This window comes from Protopterus annectens, chromosome 4.part1, assembly GCF_019279795.1.
Source record: "Protopterus annectens isolate FY-2018-M chromosome 4.part1, PAN1.0, whole genome shotgun sequence".
Lineage (NCBI taxonomy): Eukaryota > Metazoa > Chordata > Ceratodontiformes > Protopteridae > Protopterus > Protopterus annectens.
The window spans coordinates 380,943,652-380,967,499 of record NC_056734.1 but is presented as its reverse complement, the minus strand read 5'-3'; positions in this window follow the sequence as shown (position 1 = coordinate 380,967,499).

Sequence of the window (23,848 nt, the reverse complement as noted above, 5' to 3'; positions counted from 1 at the left end):
AACATTTTTTACAGGGATATGTACCCTGTTTGTATCTTGCTCTAATATCCAACTGTTGAGGATTCATTTTTTCCTTGCATAATAATCTCTTAAGGTTTAGACTATTACTAAACCTAAAAACGGGTTTGCCACCCACTATTCGTGACAACCCAGAATCAAGAAGCAAAATCTTCCAGTTATTCTTTATGATTTGCATAATATGGTCCACATCATTTGTATATTTAAGTCCAAAAAGTAATTGTGTCCTGTTTTGTGTCCTATTCTTTCCAAAATAATGGTTATGACTTCCTGTCTTCCTATGAGCAGGAGTTTCCAATGCTGTCACTGTTAAATTATTCACCATAATCGAGGGATAGCCCCTATCCATGAAACAATTCTTTTGAAAATCTATTAGTCTCAATACATCCCTCTCATCACTGCAAAGCCTGGATATTCTGACCATTTGGCCTTTTATTATATTTCGAAAGATGTAGCGTGGGTGCATGCTGTCAAAATGTAGGATACCATTTCTCCAGCATGGCTTCCTGTACAGTGAAGTAATGATTCTGTTATTAACATCCTTAGTGATGGTAATATCTAAAAAGCTCACACTAGAAACGTAATATTCATATGTGAAGCTTAGAAAAGAAGTGGTGGATTCCATATATGCTACAAATTCATGTAGTGAATCTTCATCACTATTCCAAAACAACAGGATGTCATCCACAAAACGCCTGTACAAAATGATGTTATTGAACCTTCCATCATTAAAAATAAATTCCTTCTCCCATTGATGGATAGCCAAGTTTGCATATGCATTAGCACAGGGAGTGCCCATAGCCACTCCCCATGTTTGTGCATATATTGTCAGAGAGATGAAGAAAGTAGACAGGAGTATAAGGAGATGAGGTGCATGGCAAACAGAGAGGTGGCGAAGGCTAAGGATAAGGCATATGAAGAGTTGTATGAAAGGTTGGACACTAAGGAGGGAGAAAAGGACCTGTACCGATTGGCTAGACAGAGGGACCGAGCTAGTAAAGATGTGCAGCAGGTAAAGGTGATAAAGGATAATGAGGGAAACATACTCACAAGCAAGGAGAGTGTGTTGAGGAGATGGAAAGAGTACTTTGAGGGGTTGATGAATGAAGAGAATGAGATGGAGAGAAGGTTGGATGATGTAGGGATAGTGAATCATGAAGTACAATGGATTAGCAAGGAGGAAGTAAGGATAGCTATGAAGAGAATGAAGAATGGAAAGGCTGTTGGCCCGGATGACATAACTGTGGAAGCATGGAGGTGTTTAGGTGAAATGGTAGTGGAGTTTTTAACCAGATTGTTTAATGAAATCTTGGAAAGTGAGAGGATACCTGAGGAATGCAGAAAAAGTGTTTTGGTACTGATTTTTAAGAATAAGGGTGATGTGCAGAGCTGTAGTAACTACAGAGGGATTAAATTGATCAGTCACAGCATGAAGTTATGGGAAAGAGTAGTGGAAGCTAGGTTAAGAAGGGACGTGATTAGTGATCAGCAGTATGGTTTCATGCCGGGAAAGAGCACTACAGATGTGATCTTTGCTCGGAGAGTGTTGATGAAGAAGTACAGAGAATGTCAGAAGGAGTTGCATTGTGTGTTTGTAGACTTAGAGAAAGCATATGACAGCGTGCCTAGAGAGGAGTTGTGGTATTGTATGAGGAAGTCAGGAGTGTCAGAAAAGTATGTAAGAGTTGTACAGAATATGTATGAGGGTAGTGTGACAGTGGTAAGGTCTGCGGTGGGAGTGACGGATGCGTTTAAGGTGGAGGTGGAGCTACATCAAGGATCAGCTCTGAGCCCTTTCTTATTTGCAATGGTGATGGACAGGTTGACAGATGAGATCAGACAGGAGTCCCCATGGACTATGATGTTTGCAGATGACATTGTGATTTGTAGTGAGAGTAGGGAACAGGTGGAGAAGACCCTGGAGAGATGGAGATATGCTCTAGAGAGAGAAGAGGAATGAAGGTCAGCAGGACTAAGACAGAATATATGTGTGTGAATGAGAGGGAGGATAGAGGAATGGTGAGGATGCAAGGAGTAGAGGTGGCAAAGGTGGATGAGTTTAAATACTTGGGGACCATAGTTCAGAGTAACGGTGAGTGTGGAAGAGAGGTGAAGAAGAAAGTACAGGCAGGATGGAGTGGGTGGAGAAGAGTGTCAGGAGTGATTTGTGACAGACGAGTACCTGTAAGAGTGAAAGGGAAGGTCTACAAGAGGGTAGTGAGACCAGCTATGTTATATGGGTTGGAGACAGTGGCATTAACAAAAAGGTAGGAGTTTGAGCTGGATGTGGCAGAATTAAAGATGTTAAGATTTGCACTGGGTGTGACGAGGTTGGACAGGATTAGGAATAAGTATATTAGCGGGTCAGCCCAGGTTGGAAGGTTTGGAGACAAAGCCAGAGAGGCACAATTACGTTGGTTTGGACATGTGCTGAGGAGGGATGCAGAGCATATTTGGAAAAAGATGCTAAGGATGAATCTACCAGGTAACAGGAAAAGAGGAAAGCCTAAGATAAGGTTTATGGATGTGGTGAGAGAGGACATGCAGGTGGTTGGTGTGACAGAGCAAGATGCAGAGGACAGGAAGAAATGGAAACAGATGATCTGCTGTGGTGACCCTTAATGGGAACAGCTGAAAGAAGATGTTCTGAGGAAGTTAGAGTAGAAAAAAAAAGTGTGTGTCTCCTGTGAGCCATGATGTTTCAGCAACGATCTGCAGGTTTAAAAAGGAGAGACAGTTTTGCGTTGTCTGTTATTATGGAAATATTACCTAACTGAGAGAATAGTAGAACTGTGTATATAAAAGTTGCAGTGTGAACAAGACATTGTCTAGCAGAGAAATTGGAAATCAAGAAAAAAACACAATATCAAGTATGGAATTCCCATAGATGTTTGGAAGCTAGGAGAGAAGAAAGTGAAAGATCTGGAAGGTTTTCTTTAACAGTATTTTAAAAGGAGAGAAGCACCAGCTTTCTGGAAAAAAGCTGTGGTGGATGTAATACCTAAAGGCACCTCAAACCCAGCTTTATACAGACCCATTTCAATTTTAAACCATGATTATAAAAAGTGCTTTTGTCTATAATAGCAAACATAATGGCAAAGGTGTTGCCAAAATGGATAGATATGGATCAATGTGGTTTTTTGGAGGGGAGGCAAACATTTTACAATAATACAATCATGATGATACAGAGGGAAGCAGAATATAAGAAAATACCTCTGTTGTTGGTGGGTCTTGATGCAGAGAAAGCATTTGACAGAGTAAGCTGGGATTTAATGAGTAGGGCAATGGAAGCATTTGTATTCCCTGTTATAATAAGGTTAATTAGGAGGATATGGGAGGGATTGGAGGCAAAAATTAAAATGGGAGGGATCCTTTCTGACAAATTGTGCTTGAACAGAAGAACTTAGCTGGGGTGCCTTCTTTCCTGTTTGTTATTTGCTTTATATTTAGATGCATAAATAAAGGAAATATGGGAGTCAGCAAGTCACAAATATAACTGGTACAGTAATCAAGAAAAGTTGGTTTTATTTGCAGACTATTTTATTGTGTACCTGATAAAATCAGAAAAGGAGATCTCAGTGCTGTCGAACATCTTGAAACAGTTTCAGGTCTTTTTGGGATATAAAATTATTGATGTATCCACACATGAATTGGTCCAGCAATAACTATATTTGTGGAGGCAAGAATAAATGAATTATTTAGGAGTAGGAATTAAAAAGGATTCTTATGACATCAAAGGATATGTGGGAAGACACTAAAAAAAATAACAAAAACTGAGAAACAAGAATCTCTTGTTTATGAATACAGACAGCAAGATATAAACAGTGAAAATGCTTAGTCCCTTTAGTTTTATATACAGCAGAAAGCTATAATTGAAAATGGAAATGGATTATGAAGCGGGGGGGGGGGGTCAAGAAATAAGAGGAGTGTGGGATTTTGGATACAGTTCCTTAAAAAGAACAGCCACATAGTATATTTGTAAAGTAGCAGAAAGTTTTCTAAGAACTAAGCTAACAAGAGAATAGTGAAAGGACATTTTGCCGATATGGATGACTACAATTACGGGTACACAGACAAGTGGGGGCTGGAATTTCCTGGAGAAAACTGGCAAAGGAACCAAGGTACTGGGGGCAAATAACAAGAGAGGGAAAGGTAACAGAAAAAGCTAAGACAATATTTGGACTGCCGGCTAGAGACTGCCTTCTCTATCAGGGATTGATATCAGAGTATAGGCAAAGAGGAATGGATAGGGAAATCCTACGTAAAAGACAGTCTCTGGTACAGTTTTTAATTGAATCTAGAATAAAAGCTACCTTTTAAAAAGGTATAATTAAAAACCATAAAATACTGATAACTATAGGGATCAAGGTTAGAAAGGATTGGGAAGAGAGACTGGATGAGCAATTCACAAGGAAACAATGGGAGGACATACATATAGGTCCCAAATATGCAACAAAGTATAGAAGATTTAGAATTTTTGCTTGGAAGTATTTGTATAAAGTGTTTTTATACCCCAAGCAGCCTTCAGAGAATTTTTCCTCAGGGAGATGGCAAATGTTTGAGGTGTGATGCGGAAGAAAGAGGTAACTCTGTACATATGCTTTTGAAGTGTAATGAGTTTACAAACTTTAAAAGTTCCCTACAGAATACTCTTTCAGACATACACGGTGAGCAAATGGGTGTAAGTAAGCAAATTAATCTTTGAGCTGAGATGCAGGATCTGAAATGCTTACAGTATAAGAAGGATTAGATGCAAAAAGTGTCAGTGGGACAACCGGTAGCACACTCACCTTTGGTACAGGAAACTGTGGGTTATATTCCAACACCAAGTAGATCAATTGCTGACACTACAGTGAAGCAGAAGGGATGTGTTGAACTCTTGAGTGGGTCATCCTTTGGATGAGATATTAGGTTTACCTTTATAAAGCTGACTCACAGTGGTTCGAATGCTCATATGAGTGACTCAAAACCACTAAAGTGACACCGGCAACAGTCCTTAATGTTCAAAAAACAGCAAATCGAAAAGCAGATTCGCTGTTTTTTGAACATTAATGTCGAATGAACAAAAAAAGAAGTGTAAAGCAATGGGGCAAGCCTCCCTGCACCCCCCCACTTTAATATTCTAACTCTGAGATCGCACTACAGTGGGGAAAGAGACCATTTTCCGATCCCCACTATAGTGCAATCCGCCCCACAATGTTGAATGTGCAATGAGCAAATGTCAATGTGCATTCGCTCATTGCACATTCAAACCTTTTTCCGTATGGCATTTGCAAATCTTGAAAACTGCATTTCGCCCAATTCCTGTTCGCCTGTGTGCAATACGCACAACTAAAGGTAAACCGAGATATTAAGCTAAGGCCCCTATCTGAGTTGGTGGTAGCTCAGGTAGATATAAAAGACCCCATGGCACCTATGAAAGAGTAGAGGAAGTTCCCCGATGCCCTGGGTAAATTTCACCTAACAGTATAAATACCACCTTGGGTGTCCCCTAAAAAGAGACTGCTAGCCTAGTGGGAGTAACCTGGTCAGCAAAGGCCAAATAAAACACAGACATATTAAAACCTTAAGTTTAATTCTGGTGGGTGCGAAAAAAAATCTTTAGAAAATGGAAAGAAAAGTGTAAACCAATTGAAGTATAGAATATTATAAAAATGATAACGGAACAGGAAGTGGGAACTTTAGAACAGGGCAGGAGCAAATTACAAAGAAAACAAATGGAAATTGTGAGAATAGATGCAGAATAACTCTTTGGAGGAGGAGTGAACTGATAAATATACAAAAGAAAATATTTAAGGTATAATGTTTGCAACTGGGAATATGTTAATATGGTTTGTTTTCTTTTATATAAATGTATGTCTATAAAGACATTAATTAAAAAAGTAGTCAGCATGGCATTACCATTACTGCAGGTATCCTGGAAGCTCTAGCAATATTGCAATCAGAAATGGCTGAACATATCATCTGGGAATAAACTGTTCCATATATATGATGCTCTGACTCTTGCAGTGTGTCTGTGTATTTCTTACAAATTGGAGAAAAATTCTTTATCATTCATGTAAAGAGGTAACATTAGTAAGCTCCTAGAGTAACTACTCCCATAGAAAACTGAATCACACACTACTCCAGACTAGCAGGTCCAGAGATTTCTCAAATTTGTAAACATAAATCACACTGAACCAGAAAGCCCATATACCCACTAGGTGTACCAACATTCTGGATCTGTTCCACACTAACATGGGAGAACACAATATAATGACCTCAACAGTATGGTCTAACTATAAAATTGTTTGTTTTTTTTTAAATAAAAAAAACACTGGATCCCAGCTACCCTTAGAACATTTAAGGGATAACCTGGCAAAAATTTAAGCCTCCCAAATCCTGCGAACACAGCTACCTATACAGAATTGTTCACAGAAACCCTGCATGACAAAAGGAGATACACAGCTATCTGGAATTTTGTAAATAATTATATATCATTGGTGAATATCAACACGATCTATATAAGATGCTTGTGTTACAAATGTATTCGAACTGTATGTCATATAAGCTGGTTTGCACAGACGTGTGCTGAAGAGATATTTTGTAGAGTGCTTGTGCTTGAAATGTATCCACAGTGTACCCTGCTGGAAGAGAACAAAAATGTACATGCACTATTCTAACTGTTTAAATGTGTATATTTTAACAGGGGAAACTGGAATACAGGACGTTAACTTCAGAAAAATAACTGAAATTGAATTACTTTATGGCCAGGCCATAAAAAGATGTTATCTTTCAGTTTCAGTGCAGCAACAGACACAATGTCTATACTAAGGAGCTTTTTCTATTGTCCTTAAGGTGAAATAATTACTATTTTTGAAATGTGAAGGGATGTAATTGTTTTAGGACTTCCACCATCTGCATAAGATCTGAGGTCTATGTATTTTCACAGGTAGATGCTATATCCTACCAGCTCCTATTAATGGTTGTTTTGGGGCCTCAGAACTAGGAGTCAGATGACAAGCAATGATGTAGTTCTGCAAGTTATCCCAGCAGTAATATTTGAGATATTAATTTGGGAAAGAATCCATTCACCACACATTTGTCTTGCTCTGTAAGTAAGTTAACTAGGATATAGAAGTTCTCTTAGACATAGTCAGGAATATAGCAAAGCTTAGCTTAGATATTTCATTTTCTTTATTTAAGATTGCCCTGCAATGTTGTTTTAAATATTTCCTTTGATTTTGAACTCTAATGTCACTGTAAATCTATATTTAATACTGTATTGTTCTTTTATTATTTATCATTAAATACATTCAAAACTTTCATTGTGGTTGATGTGTGTAGAGATATTTAAATTCTGAGAGTACTTGCATATTTATTTGGTGATACTCTGGGCCACTCATAATAGTCTTGCTCTTGGTCAAACTACCATTTGTATTGATAGTAACATTACACAGTAAGATTGGACACCCTTTGTTAAGGGCCTTAAAGTAGCTGATAAGGAGCTGGCTGGTGGCAGTGATAACTACCTTATAGTCTTGATAAAAGAGGGGGCATAGCTAATAAACCTGTGTCAGCCTTTCCCAGGTGAGTGTGTGTGTGTGTGTGTGTGTGTGTGTGTGTGTGCGCATGTGTGTGTGTAAATCAAACCTCAAAGAGTGTGTGTGTCAGCTACTTGGGCAGGGACATGAAGCACTGGTTGAACAGAGAGGGTGCTGGAGATCTTGGCTTGGCCAGTCAGCTGAGATCTCAACTCTATACCTGTAACAGTGGATAATCTTACTGGGGATCTGGAGAAAAAAAGGAGAAACCAGCCCTGGACTGATTGTGGTGCCTGTGTGCTCTCAAGGGAAATTGCACTTGATGCAGAGAGCTGCATCTGGAAATACTTTGTGTATACCTTGTCATCCTCTCAGTGTATATCCCCTACTGGTGGTGAGGATTGAGGATCAAGACTCCTTAATTACTGGCCATTGGTGGGTCGTCACATCCTGTCATGTTAGCAGATGTATACAGATAGATGTGCCTACCAGGAATAAGCTCAGAATGAACAAAATAAGTCACTCTGGTGGAGGCCTAACATCAGTAGATTGTACAACAAAACCAAGAAGTCATGGCAAAAATAAGGAAGTCCAGTACTCAAGCAGGATATATACTGTCTCATTAATCTAAACAAACAAGAGAACAAATCAAGTCTACAAAAGCCAAACTTGGAGGTAAAAATAGCATCCCACACCAAGGTCAAACATAAGGCTTTCTTTAGCTATATGTGCACCCTCAAAGGGAGTACACAACAATGTGCAAAACTAATTGCAAATGGAGCCACCTACATGGATCTGGTAGATGTAGAAAATCTACTGGCCAACAAATTTTTCTCAAAGTTTTACCCTCCCCCCAGCTGCCCCTCAGGAAATACCCCCAACTATTACTAGGGAAGAAGTCCTCAATGCAGTCTAAGGCTAAGAACACAGCATCAGTAGGCCCGATATCGTCTCAGGATGCCTTCCAAATAGCACAAAACACAACCTATCAGGACTGCTGTAGCCACTATTTAACTTAACAGCCAGACAGTATTTATGCCACATAAATGAACTGCAATGTTCATCCCTCTGTAAAAGCACAGGCCATCTACAGACCCCTGAAATTAGTCTCGTATGCAAAGCCATGAAAAAAAAAAATCATAGAATTTATCAGTGACATAAGAAACCTTCAGATACTGGATCCAATGCAGTTCAGTTTCATCATGGACAGATCATGTTTACTCAGTGGACTTAAATGTCACCAAAGCAATGGCCAGGACCAAATGGTGATAACTGCCAATCATGACCTGGACAAGGCAATTGATACAATACCCCACTTGGGCATTGTAAACAAGATCATGGAATTAGGTATAAAACCTTATGTCACATTTTGGATAGAAAGCTGGCTCTTACTTAGCACCCACAAAGTTAGTATAGGGGAGTCCACTTCTACAAAGAGGCCAGTCACTACTGGAGTCTCTCAGCTCTCTGCTGACTCTGCTTCTCTTTGGCATCTACTTCTCTGAAGTCAAGGCCAATGTCAAGGCCTTCTTGCTGACCAAATTTGTAGACAAATGCAAGCTAGATGGAATCATGGAATCCCCCCACATACTAAATATTGTCCAAGAAGGGCTAACAGAAATAATGGATGCCAGAGCCATGGTCTAAAACTCAGTGCCAAGAAATGTAAAACAGAAGGCTTTGGGAAGCTGGCTACCATAACAAACTACTTCATTGATAACATACCAGTGTAGACCCAGTAGTAAGGGATTTGGGGACACATGTAGACAGTAACCTGAATTTGACCATCACTTGCCGACAGAAGTAAGGAAATTGTTCTATGCTGTGCAACTTAAACAAATGTATGGCATCTATTTCCAAGATTGTCATTGTTCCACTGTATCTTGCTGCTCATCACTGAATACAATTCTCCTTCAGTATGTACCTGTCCAGGCAGATGCAACTGGAATATCCAGAGGTTTCTCACAAAGAATACAGGGTGCTGCCCTACATGGATCACCTCAAAGCTCTGTACCTGTACTCTCTCCGCTACAGACTGTTGAGGGGTAGTCTATGCCTGGCATACAGGGCATCCTTGGATCCTCACCCTGTTGGAACTTATCCATAGCCACAGAGTAAATATCATCAGAATTACCTGATCAAAGGACTTAAACCTTTTCTCACATAAATAAGACATGCTGAAGGGACAAGTATTTGTCTCAGACTTCCTCTTTTTTGGAACAGACTTCACATCCACCTGAAGCAGAGTTCCACCCAAAACCATTTTTAATGTAACCTAGACCAGTGGATGTGGAAATTATAAATTCAGCCCTAGTTTGCCACCTCTCTCTGTAATGGACAGAGGCAGCTTGTAAATGATTCACCATAACCTAAGAGATCAAAAGTTGTTAGATATATTTGTGATCCAAGGCTTACAAAAGCCCCCGTGGTTGTTAGGCTAGTAAACATCTATCAACTGATAGTAAAACCACCCAAGTAACTTTTGAAGGTTTCAGCTATTAATAATTAATTTTGGTAACAAGAGGTCACACTATCAGGCAAAAAGCTTTATAAAAATACATTACCCATATACACAATATGGCCTACATTTGTAGGAGAGGCAATTTTTCCAGCACCTTCTACAGGAACAATGACCCCAACCTCCCTACTGCTCATATACTGTATCTACTGGGGAACACTGCCTTGCAGAAGGAATACTTGGTTTACAGTAAAAGTAAGCATTCTTTTTCTGAGGTTGTGCAAATTAAAAAATATATATATGTAATAGTGGAGGTAATGTTTGAGAGGATTCTTCTGAGAAAAAGACTCCAAGTGTGAATATTTTATGTAGTGTTACTTTTTCACAGCTGAAATTCCAGCATATTCATCTCTCTGTTGCTGTAAAGTAGAATTTTAGAAACATTCTTCTATTAGATGTCCACTCTGTTGATATGTGAATATGAAGAGACCAATGGGGTTATTCTTTTTCACAATAGCATATAGAGTTCAAGTTAAAACGTATGATGGAAGTGATAATTAACAACGTGGCGATGCTGAAAGTGTTAGGAATCACTCACTCTCATGTTTAGTTGGCTGCTCCAGTTTTTCCGGTGTCCAATATCATACGTGCCCTTGGCTCAAAATTTGTTAATGCATATCACTCAACACTTAAGACAGCAGAGGATAGCATAAGTATTGACTGAATACTGGTCTGCACTCCAAGGAAATACCAGGTTATTCTTGCTGGAAGTATAAAAGCTTGAGTGTGATATGGATGCTATTTGGAGAGACACCACTGGGGAGCTGGAGAAGAGGATCCATTAAAGCTGAAACACATTCTGCTCCTCACTAGATGGGGGTGAAGCTTGCTGTAGTTATTACAAATACCATCTTCAAACAAAACGGTAATGCTGCTCCCTGATGAAAACCTTTTTTTTTTACTAAAAACTGGGACATTCAGAATATCATTTAAAAGCCTGTGATGGAAAGGCTGCACATATCACAAATGCCATACAAGAAGGTGATTACTGCTAAAATGATTCTCTTCATTGTAGCCATCATGGATATTTGGCTCATTTAGTACTTTAAAAGTACTGAATATAGTGCCTTTGAAGCTCACCTGATCCTCACCTTTAAGTCACCGTCACCATTACATTGTATTTATCTGAACCTCTGTAGTTCAGTTGCGCTGGTGGACAGTTTTATAACTGCCATTCAGAAGACAATGAATAGTCAGACTGTAAACAATTATTTGAATGATGAGTTCTGTCGGCACACCTATCATATAATGAACTCCAAACTTGGTGCACCTCAGTGTAAGAGCAATTTTGCCTTAAAGCAACCTAGTTCACTGAATGCATATGTCAGCCAAATGTGCATTGTCACAAACTCGGATGTGACCTCCTGTCAGACTATTGTTCACTTGTAGTCAGTGTTGTCTGTCTAATTCACTCTGACCCATAACATGAATTAACCTCACAAGACTCAGCTATAGCAATCTGCTGTTGGATATATATCTAACCTTGGCATGCACTGCTTTTATAAATCATTTGATAAGCATGAAACATTTTCTTGTTTTGCTTAATCAGCTGATTCAGTGTTTGTGACCTGTCAATTACATCAATGCTGCAAGTTTGGACAGGTAGATCAAATCAGTTTATAGTTTGGACTATATCTAGATGTCAATGTAGTTTTCAATATTGGCTTTGGTCTGCTGAAACATTCCTTATCAAGCTTTGTTTTCACTTGATGTTTTCTTGCTGACACTTCATCTATTGCAAATATTTATACACATTCTCAAGTCTGATTATATCACATTGCTGTCCCAGGTTGATGTTTTATTGGTGCTGCAGCTTTTTTTTTGTAATAAATGTTGTATTTGCACATTTTGTCAGAAACTAATGTTACTAATGCTGGCATTGGGTGCCTAAACAAGTGTTCAACGTTCATTTGAAAACTCTAGTAGCAGTAATGTAAAACCTGTGTTGATCCAGCAAAGCTATCACATGACCTCTCTTCTAGTACTATGCTGGGGGGAGTCTGCAGAGATGCGGTACCAAAATCTTATGTTTGGACTGAGTTATACTTTGTTCACTATTACCTATCTTGGTTTAATCATGAATGCAAAAGCTTGGGTGATCTAATCCATTTTCTTGATATGAGCAATTCCAAATGTAATCCATATTAAGATATTTATATTGTTATTTCATAGTTTACGCTTTGTTAATTTATATATTTTGTGGATATATGTAAGAAAATGTTTTTTTTCATTCTCAGTGTTTTCTGCAGGTGCCTTTTTATGGTTTTGCAGATGAAAGAATATGACTAGGTTTCATTCTGAAAGTCTCATGCTAATAATAATATCTGTAAAGATAAGTATCAGATGTTTGTGATTAAATGTTTCCAGGTTATTGCAGCTGCTCATTATAAAGCTTTGGGGCATATACAAATGCTATGCATACACACTTGACCCACCAAAATTACAATTTTCTACATAGTTTGCTGTAAAAGTGAGACATGTTTTAGTAAAGAATTGCACAACTTTGAAATTACCACAACATGTTAGAAAGACTAATTAAGATTTAAGAAACTATTGAATGAATGGACTGTTGATTGGGTCCATGACCCTACTGTTTCTAAAACAGTGTTCTTGGATGGCCCAATGGCCTGATCACTTGACTGTACTTAAGAACTTATGCACAGTCACAGCAATGGAGTTTCTTTAGGGGGTTGGACACGATGCCCTTATACCTGCCTAAGCTTATTAATCTACGGAGAAACTGTCAAGTAATTTAAAAGAAGCAGGAAGATTTTTACTTTTTGTGATTAAAACTGGAAAGACTAGACAACTTTTCAATGATCCACTATTTGGTTTTATTGTTCCTTCTCATGGTTTTAATGACATGGACCCAATATTGTATTTTCTGTCCTTTAGCCCAAACATTTCCACAAGTACTTGGCTTGTATTGCTTTGTAAGATAGACATAAAATTGAATGAGATTTGATGCTGACTAAAAATAAGCGTACATTTTAAAACCTAATGTCATGATTTATACATTCACATATTAAACCTAGAAAGCCTTATTTGTATTACTAAAGTTTATGCTTGACAGATTTTCTTTAAGTGACCAATATGTGTTTCCATACTCAATTTTTAATCTTATTACATTGATGACTATTATAAATCTATTTACTCTTCCAGTATGATTGGTACATTTTGACAATATCGTCAGTAAGGACTTTAAAATTCAAACACTGTAATGCCCAAATCAGTGTCTACCAAGATTAACATGGACAAAGACTATGCATATGCTTATTAGCTAACAGTTTTTTCATTAGCTTATACACAGACTCTGACCAAGTCTTGCAATAGGCTGTAGTCATCCATTTATTATCTTTTACTATTAAACCATTAGCATAATTGCAAAAAAGTCTTGAGGGAATAGCGTACCTCTCAACCTCTTAGTGCTAGAAATCTTGAAAAAAAATGACAAAATGGGGGACAAAGGCCCAAAAATAGGGACATATTTTAAATATTGCTCTTAGTCAGAAAGTTTGTTTTTTGGTTTGTCTTTGTGCCACTCCATCCTGTGGAAGCGGTTTGTTTTTGGGTTTGTCTTTGTGCCGCTCCATCCTGTGGAAATCTCTCTTTTTGTGTTTTTTTTTTTTTTGATTTGGTAACGTCAGAAAGTTGCTGGAATAACAAGGTTTATGTTAACATGACTTTTCTGAAGGATTTGAAGTCTGAACTCAAATGTATGTCATCATTTAGTGACCTCAGTCCTCAGATCATCCAAGTCATTTGCCAGAAACTCACAAATTTTATAAGGAACAGACCAAAAATATGAGGCAAAAATCTGGACATTCTGTGAAAATCTGGACAGTTGAGAGGTATGGGGAATAGTAATATCTAAAATATAGACACTAAAGTGTTAAGGGCAGATGATAGATACCTGTGATACCCTTTCTTATTTCACCTTTACATAACTGGTGAATTAGTGCACTACACTTTATTAGTTAGCCGTCCATGGAACCAAAATTTGGAAATACCTATTCTCATCAGTTTTGCTATACATATCATCTGCAGCAGCTTCAACAGCACTTGCAGCATTTGGCAACTCAAATATGATACTTATCTTACCCCCCCCCCCCCAACAACTTGTTACCGGGGAAGCTGCCTTTACCCTGCCCTAGCTGTAGTATAGAACTTATCACCTGGTGCAAGGCTGAAATAAAATCATGTCCACATGAAGAGTTTTCAATGGCACCTGTATCATTACTATAAATACACAATTCTAAGTCTTCTCTGACATCATCTTCTCATATGCATAGTAATGTTTTATTAAACATACATATAGATTTTATCTCATCTAAAAAGTTGTGAAGGATAAAAGACACATCTGTTTTTCTAGCATTAGTGAGTAGGGTGAGTACGTTGATTAGCCTTTATGAGTTTAAATTATTTGGGGAGACAATACCCTTAAAGAAAGATTTAATGGTGCCCTCCCACCATTTCTCTGGAATATTCGCTCTCTCAAAATAAGAATATCCTCAGTGTAATTTAATGTTGTTTCAGAAGCATCCTCAGAGATCCCATTTATCCCCATAGCTTTCTTGTAGACTAGTCTAGCTAGGATATTAACATAGTCTGTTAAGCTTCATCTAGTTTCCTTACTTGGAGAGGCTACAAACTGTTTGCCAAAGTGATCATTGGTTATCTTATCCTTGTCCTTTATTGTCGCATCTACAATGATATAACATATACTAGACACTCTTCCCTTTTCACATACTGAAATCCTTCTTATTTTCTTTGATGCTGTCAGTAATTTTTTCTTCAACCAACGGTTGGTCCCTTTTGGTATGTTTGAAAATCTGAATTCCTCAGTTTCCTCAGGATCCTATTTTTGTGCATTACGAATAGTGTGTTTTTCCAAGAAACAAACTGATGAGTATGGTTTCCTTCCAGTTATAAACATCTTTTATTATTAAAGTCCATTGGATATCCCATTCATAACACTGGCATTTTTGTTCTCAAACATTGATTGCCATTAATAAGTTTCCTATATATTCCTTAGCCTTCTCATAATTTTGTTTTTTAATTTTTTTTTAAAATCTCCCTCACAATCATTCACAGCAAAATCTGTAAATTTCAGTTTTGTTAAAGTTAACTGAATGGCCACTACTGACAAAAGAAGAGAGTATGTCATGAATGCTCACTACAAAACTCTGTGAGACATCCAGCATGAATATACCCATCAGACAGGCCAAAAATCCCCCATGTAAGTCTGTAGTAAAGTGAGATCCCTAGCTTTAATGCATGTAGGTGCATAGGCTGAATTAATAAAAAGTACAACTTTCTTCATTTATTTTTTTCTTTGGTGGCAAGGGATGGTACTCACCTTGAACAGGTGATACAGTATTTCCTATACCAAGACAGCCCATATTTTTCTCAGTATTGTCACAAATCTGTAGTTCCAGAATTTCAATGCCATTTACAAAAGGCCAACATTACCAAGAAGCCCTCTGGCTGCACTTGCTTTGAATAAGAAAGGCTTGTAATTAAAATAGTTGTATAATCTATACTCTTTATTCATATTTCAGTAATGGCTAATGCTTACATTAATGGTTAGTTGATCTTGAAAAATTAACATTTGTTATTTGGACAACTGCTGATGATGCTACAATTTAAGCATTTAATATCATATCATAATTTTGTTTCTGTGAGATAGCATAATCATTAAAAAAATCCTATATTGTGAAATGTATTCAGCTAAAATTCCCTTCCTGATTTAGCTGCAAATAAATCTTGGCTAATGTGCCAAGAAATGTGAACTGGTGACTAAAACTGGGAGGCTCCCAAAAATGTCAGTCTGATTGGGTTGGGATCTCTTCAAAATAATTTTCCTTTTTTTAAGTGGGTAGATGTTTCATTTATTAAAGTGTACAAAATGTAGGTCCACTAGACAAAGGTAGACTTTCCTCAAAAATCAGATACATTTTTCTATAAGATATATTAGTATATTCAGATAAAAACATTGTAAAATAATGACTGCCTAGTTCATTAGGTATAACCCTAAAGAATTGGCATTTAGTTTCACAAAATATATAGTCCCTACATCACTGGGTGTCTTATAGCAATGATACAAATCAGATAGTGTTTCATATCCTTTAAAACAATATATACTGTATCTAATAAGGTATGCAACACCTTTTCAAAGTATATAGATAAAGGCTCAGTGAGCCAGCCACAACTAGAAACTATCTGTCTCATTGGTGGCCTACGTGTGTCTTTATTTATATTGGGTAAACAATCAAAATCAGTTTGACACTAAAAAAACTTGTACAGTTCTTGTGTCACTATGCCACTCATATGTAAATCATAAAACCATTCACTCTTCGTACCAAATTAATTTAAACCTTCTGTATTTAACTATATGTCTGACTATCTTGTAACACAATTAAACATTTATCTTAAACATGCCTATCCATTACAACAATTCTGCCTCCTTTATCTCCTGGATGGATCTCTAAAAATGCTGCTTCATGCAGTTCTTGTGAAGTCTTTCTTTCATTTATAGTTAAATTAAAAAAATCCCACCTTATGTTCGTTCAAAGCATCTCAGATTTCACATTCACAAGAATTGATAAAGCATCCACAAATGTATGTGAATTAGGTACAAATTTACTCCTGTTCTTAAAAAGACAAATTTATGCTTGGTGAGGAAACCCAGTTTGTAAAGATACATTCCCACTGACCATTTTAAGATCAATGATAACATCTGTAACATTGGAACGAGTGGCAGGAATAAATGACAAGCCCTTATTTGAGACTGAAATCTGGTCTCCAGATAAAGAATATGAAGAAATGTTAAAAATTATGTTGCTCAAGTTCTGTTCCGTGTCTTGACCCCCTGTCCTTTTCTGTGTTTGAGGTTGTAGACACACTCATCTATTCCTTTCTCGACTTTGGAGCGACCCTTCCTGAAATTTTCTCTATTCATAGATGCTCCTGTAGGCAAAAAAACAAGGATGGTGGTTGTATAATAGCAGAAGGTGTAGTTGTTTGACTACTAGTTAGACTCTGTGTCTACACTACTGGAACTCTTCATTGTAGCCCCACTTTCTTGTTCAACCAAAGGGACTCTGCTCTGTATATTACCCTTTGGCCATGAAAAAAAACAAAAAAACATTCCCTTTACTAAAATCTAACACCTCACGGTTGGAGCTTCTTCCTCTTTGCAATTGTAATCTCGCTTCATATGCTGCTACATTATTGTGCAATTCATTAAGGCTTAACTTATATGTTGCAGCAGAAAACTTAGTTGATATTTTATTTTGTAATGTATTAATTTCATTAAATATCAAAACGTCAGTAGGTTTAAAAGTCTATTAAAAGTCTCATATAATCAAAAAACAGCTATAACTTCAGCTAATGGCAACATTTCAGTAATTCTGGAAACATTACCATAAATCGGCATCTTCAATATACAAAGCCCTCTCAGGACTACTTTATGGTGCAAGGATGCTTCAAAGTACAAGTGTTGCTATTGCAGTCTCCTGTATTTATAAATTTGTTCTCTAGTTCTTTTACATTTATCACAAAAACTCTCAAGCATTACAGAGTCAGTCTCTGGCTCAGCAAAGTTAAAGTTAGAAGATTGTAGTAAAGGGTTACCATCTAACATTAGCACATGATGTAAATGGTCTAATGCATATTCAAATTGGTATCAGGATTGTAGTCAAGCTCCAAGTCACCTCTTTCAGCCATGTACTAGCAGGTTCACCACCAGATAACATGTACAAAAAAAGTAGGTCTGGTAGACAAGGGTCGACTTTCCACAAACAATCCAAGATGTAATAAATAGAGGAAACTACCACCATGGCTGAACTAAAATCAAGTTTAACAATAAATATAAGGTAAGTGCTTTCACAACTCATGGTGCATCTTCAGACCATAAAAACTACAACAAAAAACAACAGCCACAGTTTATATTCTAACAAGCTTGATTAATTATGCAAATCACTGGACTTTAAAATTGGCCTTAAAATAAACTATCATTGAGGCCAAAGTCCCTATCTGCTTGTAACTGTATAATCCATTTTAATTCAGTACATTTTGTTTTATTAACTAAATCACCTCCCCTCAAATTCAAGGGCATTAAGTTCAATGCAATGACCTTAAAACAATGTGTTTGGCCAAATTCATGTACATGTTTAGCTAAAACATTAAATAATTTTAATTTCCATATATCATAAATATGTTCTAAAATTCTTTCTTTAAAAGTCTGATTTGCTTTTGCAACATAAAACAGCGACACACACAACATTGTGCTAAATAAATCAAATTACTACTTCTATAATCTGTATAAAAGCTAAAATTTACAGTTTGTCCAGAAGCTGGATGTACAAATTTAGTAGCAGAAAATATAAACTTAAAGGCACTACAGGACTAACAAGGAAAAGTTCCTAAACACTCTGCAGACCAATTTTCAACTGTAGCAGAGCTGTTGCTTCAAGGAAATGTTGTGCCAAAAACCTTTTTAAGGATTCATCTGCCATTAAAACCATCCAGTTCTTCTTAATAACATTACACACTATGTTAATATTGCTGGAGTAAGTTAACATAACCCTAGCATCCTTTGAACCATGTAAAGCCCATGTTTCTATTTGGGACATTCAATTCAGAGGAAAAAGGTTTACCTACAGTATTCCATAAAGAAAGAAAGAACTTCAATGGCTGCATTATCAACCTCATTATGTGAATAGCCCCTATTCAGAAAACTATCGAACATATCTAACTACTTCACCAAGAATGACATCATTATACTATTTATTAAAGTACCAGAAAAGGTGAATTTAAACCTTAAGAAATTAGCGTAAGATCCATTACATGTGTAACAAATGTATAAAAAATCATTTCATTTTGACTAAGTTTATAATAGCACAGATAATTCCCTGATGGTCATTAATATATTTCAAAAGCTTGAGCATAACATGCCAAAAAATGTCTGCTTTTGTACGTGTAAAACACATCACCCCCTTAATTTTGCTTAGAAATGTTGGTGTCTATCTCCTAATGGCAAAATTCCTGCCATTGTACAGGAAGTTTAATTGTTGCATTGGCTTAGTCTTTTGATAATTTTGGTTTTATATTCCATGCAAAGCACTAATTACTCTTGTCACTATCATTGTGAACCATTTTGTAACAGTAAATATCTCAGTGGGAGCAGCAGATAGTATGGAATGAATTAAAATGTATATACGAGTACAATAATGCATTGATTTGCATTGGTAGTTTGCAGTAATTTTGCCCAGAAGCAATCCCACCTTCTGATTCTGATGTGTATACTGAACTATATATGTAAACAGAGCAGAACCATGTACATATACACCATTTCATGCATTTGGTAGGACAGATGATACACAGGAAAGCATTTTGTAACTAGAATATGTTGTTTCTGCTGCTCCCACTAAGTTTCATGATTTTTTAATGTATTGCATCAACTTAACTCTTGAGGTAATGACAGTTGCTTTTTTCAATGTTGCAATAAGCTGTGATAATGGTTTAATATTTTTATAATTTGCCACTACGTGCATAGGCAACTATTGGCATTTTTCAGATGTGAGAGATTTTGCAATTTTAATATGAAAAGATGTACATAAACATGAAAGATATAAAGGTTAACTATGTTAACTATATTAAAATGTACAGCACTTATGTGAAAATTTTGCAAAATATGCAAAATTTTGCACAGGATGTGCAAATGTTTTACTCTGGGATTATAGCTAACTGCAAAGTGTAATGTGTGATCTCTTTCTTTGGGAGCAGGTAATTCTTTTACTGAAGAAATTCGGGTTTTGTATTGCACATTGGAAGGTAGCCAGAAGCTATTATTTGAAAAACATGTGAGCATGATATTAGGAACCTGCTAGAAAATAAGAGACCACACAAATATTTCAATCTGACTAAAGAAAAGAACATTTTAGACAGTTGCCTCATGTATGTGACCAGAGAAAGGTGGGGGTCTGGTAATCATGGACACTATTGACTACACCAGCAGAATGTTAGCAATGCTTATGGATGAGGCAACTTACTAGGTGGTTTCAATTAATGAAATCAACATAGCTTATAAAGCCTTACATGCTGTTCTTGATGAACTTCTACTATTTGAGGATGTAAGTGCTGACTTATTCAATATTCTAAAAGTACCATTCCCAGTGATTCCAAAAATATTTGGTATCCCGAAGATCCACTCTAAGCATTTGGATCGCCCATTATGCCAGATAGTGGCAGCTGCAGGTTCCATGATGGAATCATTTGTGAAATACATTGACCTCAGATTGAAAGATTTATTTCAAAAATTTCCTCACACTATTCAAAGTTAGTTTAATGACATCATTATGAAATACAAATTACTTAACGACAATGATATCAGACTTATTTCAGATTTTATGGAACTGGTACTACACAATGATTACATCTGCTTCAACAGTGAGTACTTTAAGCAGCTTCAAGATGTTGCAATGGCAGCTGCATGTTCTCCAACCTACACCAATGCAGTTCTTCTTAGGTGAGAAATGGAGGAAGTATTCAAGTTTAGAACCTTCAAACATGTTAAATGTTTTCTGATACCTGGATGACATTTTCCTCATCTGGGCAGGTAACATGCTTCATTTGGATCACTTTATTACAGACCTTGAAATTTCAACCAATTTTTTGAACTTGCATATAAAATGGATGAATTAAAATTAACTTTTGGATGTGGAAATCAAAAAGGATGGTATGGGAAGTTTCCATACCTGGTCCATATACAGAAAGCCCATCTTTTTCAGCACATATCTGCACTTTCAAAGGTGCCATCCACTCCACCAGAAGAAAGGAGTCGTTAAAAGTCAGCTCATCAGAATATGCAGACTTACATCTGATGACAACGAGTGTTTGTCACAGTTTACCAACCTTAAAATTATGTTAAAAGAACATGACTATCCCATTCAAATTATTGACTCCCAGTTGGAGAACACACATAACAGGGAAGACGGGTATACCCCTATTATTATGAAGGGTCTAAACAAGCTTAAAACAGATACAATTCAACAGTACTGATCAAAATGTTAAAGATACGAGATGCTTCTCAAATGGTAACATGGTTTTGCATTATTCCCTAGATTCTGCTGATATTCAGAATTTTGTGCAACATAACTGGAAACTTTTACAAGGTGACATCAATTTCAAATCAAGTTTTGAGAACCCACCAAGCTTCTTGTTTAAAAGTCATATAATATTGGGGTATACTGGAAAGATCACAGAGACCACTTTGCAAAGGTCCAGTTAAAATTTATAAATGTGGGCAATGCAATCAGTGCCCTTACATCAACGCAGAAATGGAAAGTGCTAAACACAAGAAAACTGAAAACTAGTTAGATACTCATGTATAACAGCCTGGGTCATCTATTTAGCCAGATGCTGTACATGCCTCACTTATTATGTGGGCAAGACTAACAATAGTCTAAATAAAAGAATTTACCAACACTTGTACAGCATCAATAAGAATGACACAAAAAGTGCCTTGGCAAGACATGTAACTGTTTGAAGCAATTTTAGTATGTTTAAATTTTCTGTCCTGCAAAAAATTAAATTGGATGTATATACTTGTGATTGGCTGAACAATTTGCTACACAGAGAAATGGTTTGACAGATATGTATGGATGTCACCAATTCACTAGGACTTAAAGCTATATCTATTAGCAGTGAACTCAAGTGCAGAGCTATTAAATTATGAATCTCTTTGACAATTTAATCTTGTATTTTAATATTACCTAGTAAACATGTTCTTGTTTTTGTATTATCAGTTTTTATTCGTCATTTAAGCTATTTCCCAGTCTTTTATTGGTTATACATTTTCATTGGTTTATTTTTGGATACAATGATATTGATTGGTTCTTTTTTCTTCTGTAGCATTAGTAGTTGCAATTGGGTATCTAAGCTATTTTATGATATTTTATTGGTCATACTATTTTATTGGTCAATTTTTGGATTCAATGACCATGACTGCGTTTGTTAACGGGGTGTATTTTAATGGCTTTAAAAGCTTTTTGTTAAGGAAAATGAGTTTTTAAATGGTTCGGATGAAGTCTAATGTTTGAAATTGGACGAAAGTGCTTAACCGAATCAAGTTCTTCTACCGTTGGGTTACCTGGATGTTTGGTTATTTTAATATTATCAGAAAGTGGGAAAGATTTAAGATACCACTATTAATGAGTGAACAAGGTGGTGGAGAGGTGGTAGAGGGTACAGCAGGAAAAAAAGATTAGGCAATTAGAAGTCCATACTGCTGCAATGGAGATGCATTACAGGAATTATGAAAGGATGGGGAAATGCTCAGTAATCAAATTTAAAAAGTGTAAGGTGCTGCAATTTAGCCATATCAATGCAAATCTGGGGAAATGGAGGCTGTTTCACTGGGGGAAGTGGTATTACATCATCTAAGCTATTTGCTAACAGATTGGTGGAGAGAAGAGGAGTGTTACTAGGGATGAAATGGTGATCCATCATTATGCCTTCTGGAATAGTAAATAAATTAAATGTTACCATGAACACCTTTATACAGCTAGAGATAACAGTGTGAAACTAGGGAGACATTTTTGCAAGATATGGACTTGACACTCTAGGGGGAGCTGAACTACTATTGGCTCTTAGCATCAAAGAGATTGTGAATTTCATTAGAGATGTTCCCAATGGTAAGGCACTAGGGCTGGCTATCTTGCTGACAAAGCATTATAAAGGCTTTAAAGATTTGTTAAGAAAATGTCTTTTGGAGGAATATCAGGTGAAGCAACAGATTGTTTCCCATGACATGCAGATTCACAATAATCCTTAACATACCATAACATACCAAGCCACATCCTAGACCACAGTAGTTCCACCCTCTACTTTAAATGGAAAACAAGTTTTATGCCAAGGTTCTAGCCAAGTGGCTAGAGTGAGTAATGGTATTAGTCTGCTCAAGACAAGTCATTTTTATTTTAACACGGAGCAAAACCATTGGGCATTTACAGATGAATGTAGCGCGGGGCAAAACCATTGGGCATTTACAGATGAATGTAGCGCGGGGCAAAACCATTGGGCATTTACAGATGAATGTAGTGCGGGGCAAAACCATTGGGCATTTACAGATGAATGTAGCACGGGGCAAAACCATTGGGCATTTACAGATGAATGTAGCGCGGGGCAAAACCATTGGGCATTTACAGATGAATGTAGCGCGGGGCAAAACCATTGGGCATTTACAGATGAATGTAGTGCAACTAAGCTTAACTATATTCAATGACTCCTCAATGGATGTTTGTTTAATTAGATCTTCTAAAAGGCATTTAACTCACTGCACTGGGTATTTTTGCGGGATGCTCTTAATTAGTATGGGAGTCCAAAGGAAGTTATAGCAAAATATAAACTGCTATATGCCGTGCCACTGGTAGCCATTGAGGATATTACTTCACCTCCCATCTTATTACTGAGACACAAGATAAGGTTGCTCATTTTCTCATTCATTTTCACAAGTGCGATGCTATTCTTTCTGAGGCTGAACTGCTCACAGTCAGTCCAGGTGAATGCTTGCCCTGATTTTGGTTTATGGAAGTGTATTATAGATAGTGACCCTATCCTCGATTGTCTCAGAGGTGCTAGAATCTCTTAAAAACTTAGCAACATTCCTAGTGGTCTTGGTTAATTTAAATTGGATATTACTGCAATAGAATTACAAATATATTTTTGACAGACTGGCATGAACACAGGTATAGATTTTTTTATTCCTGATTAACTTGGTGCCATG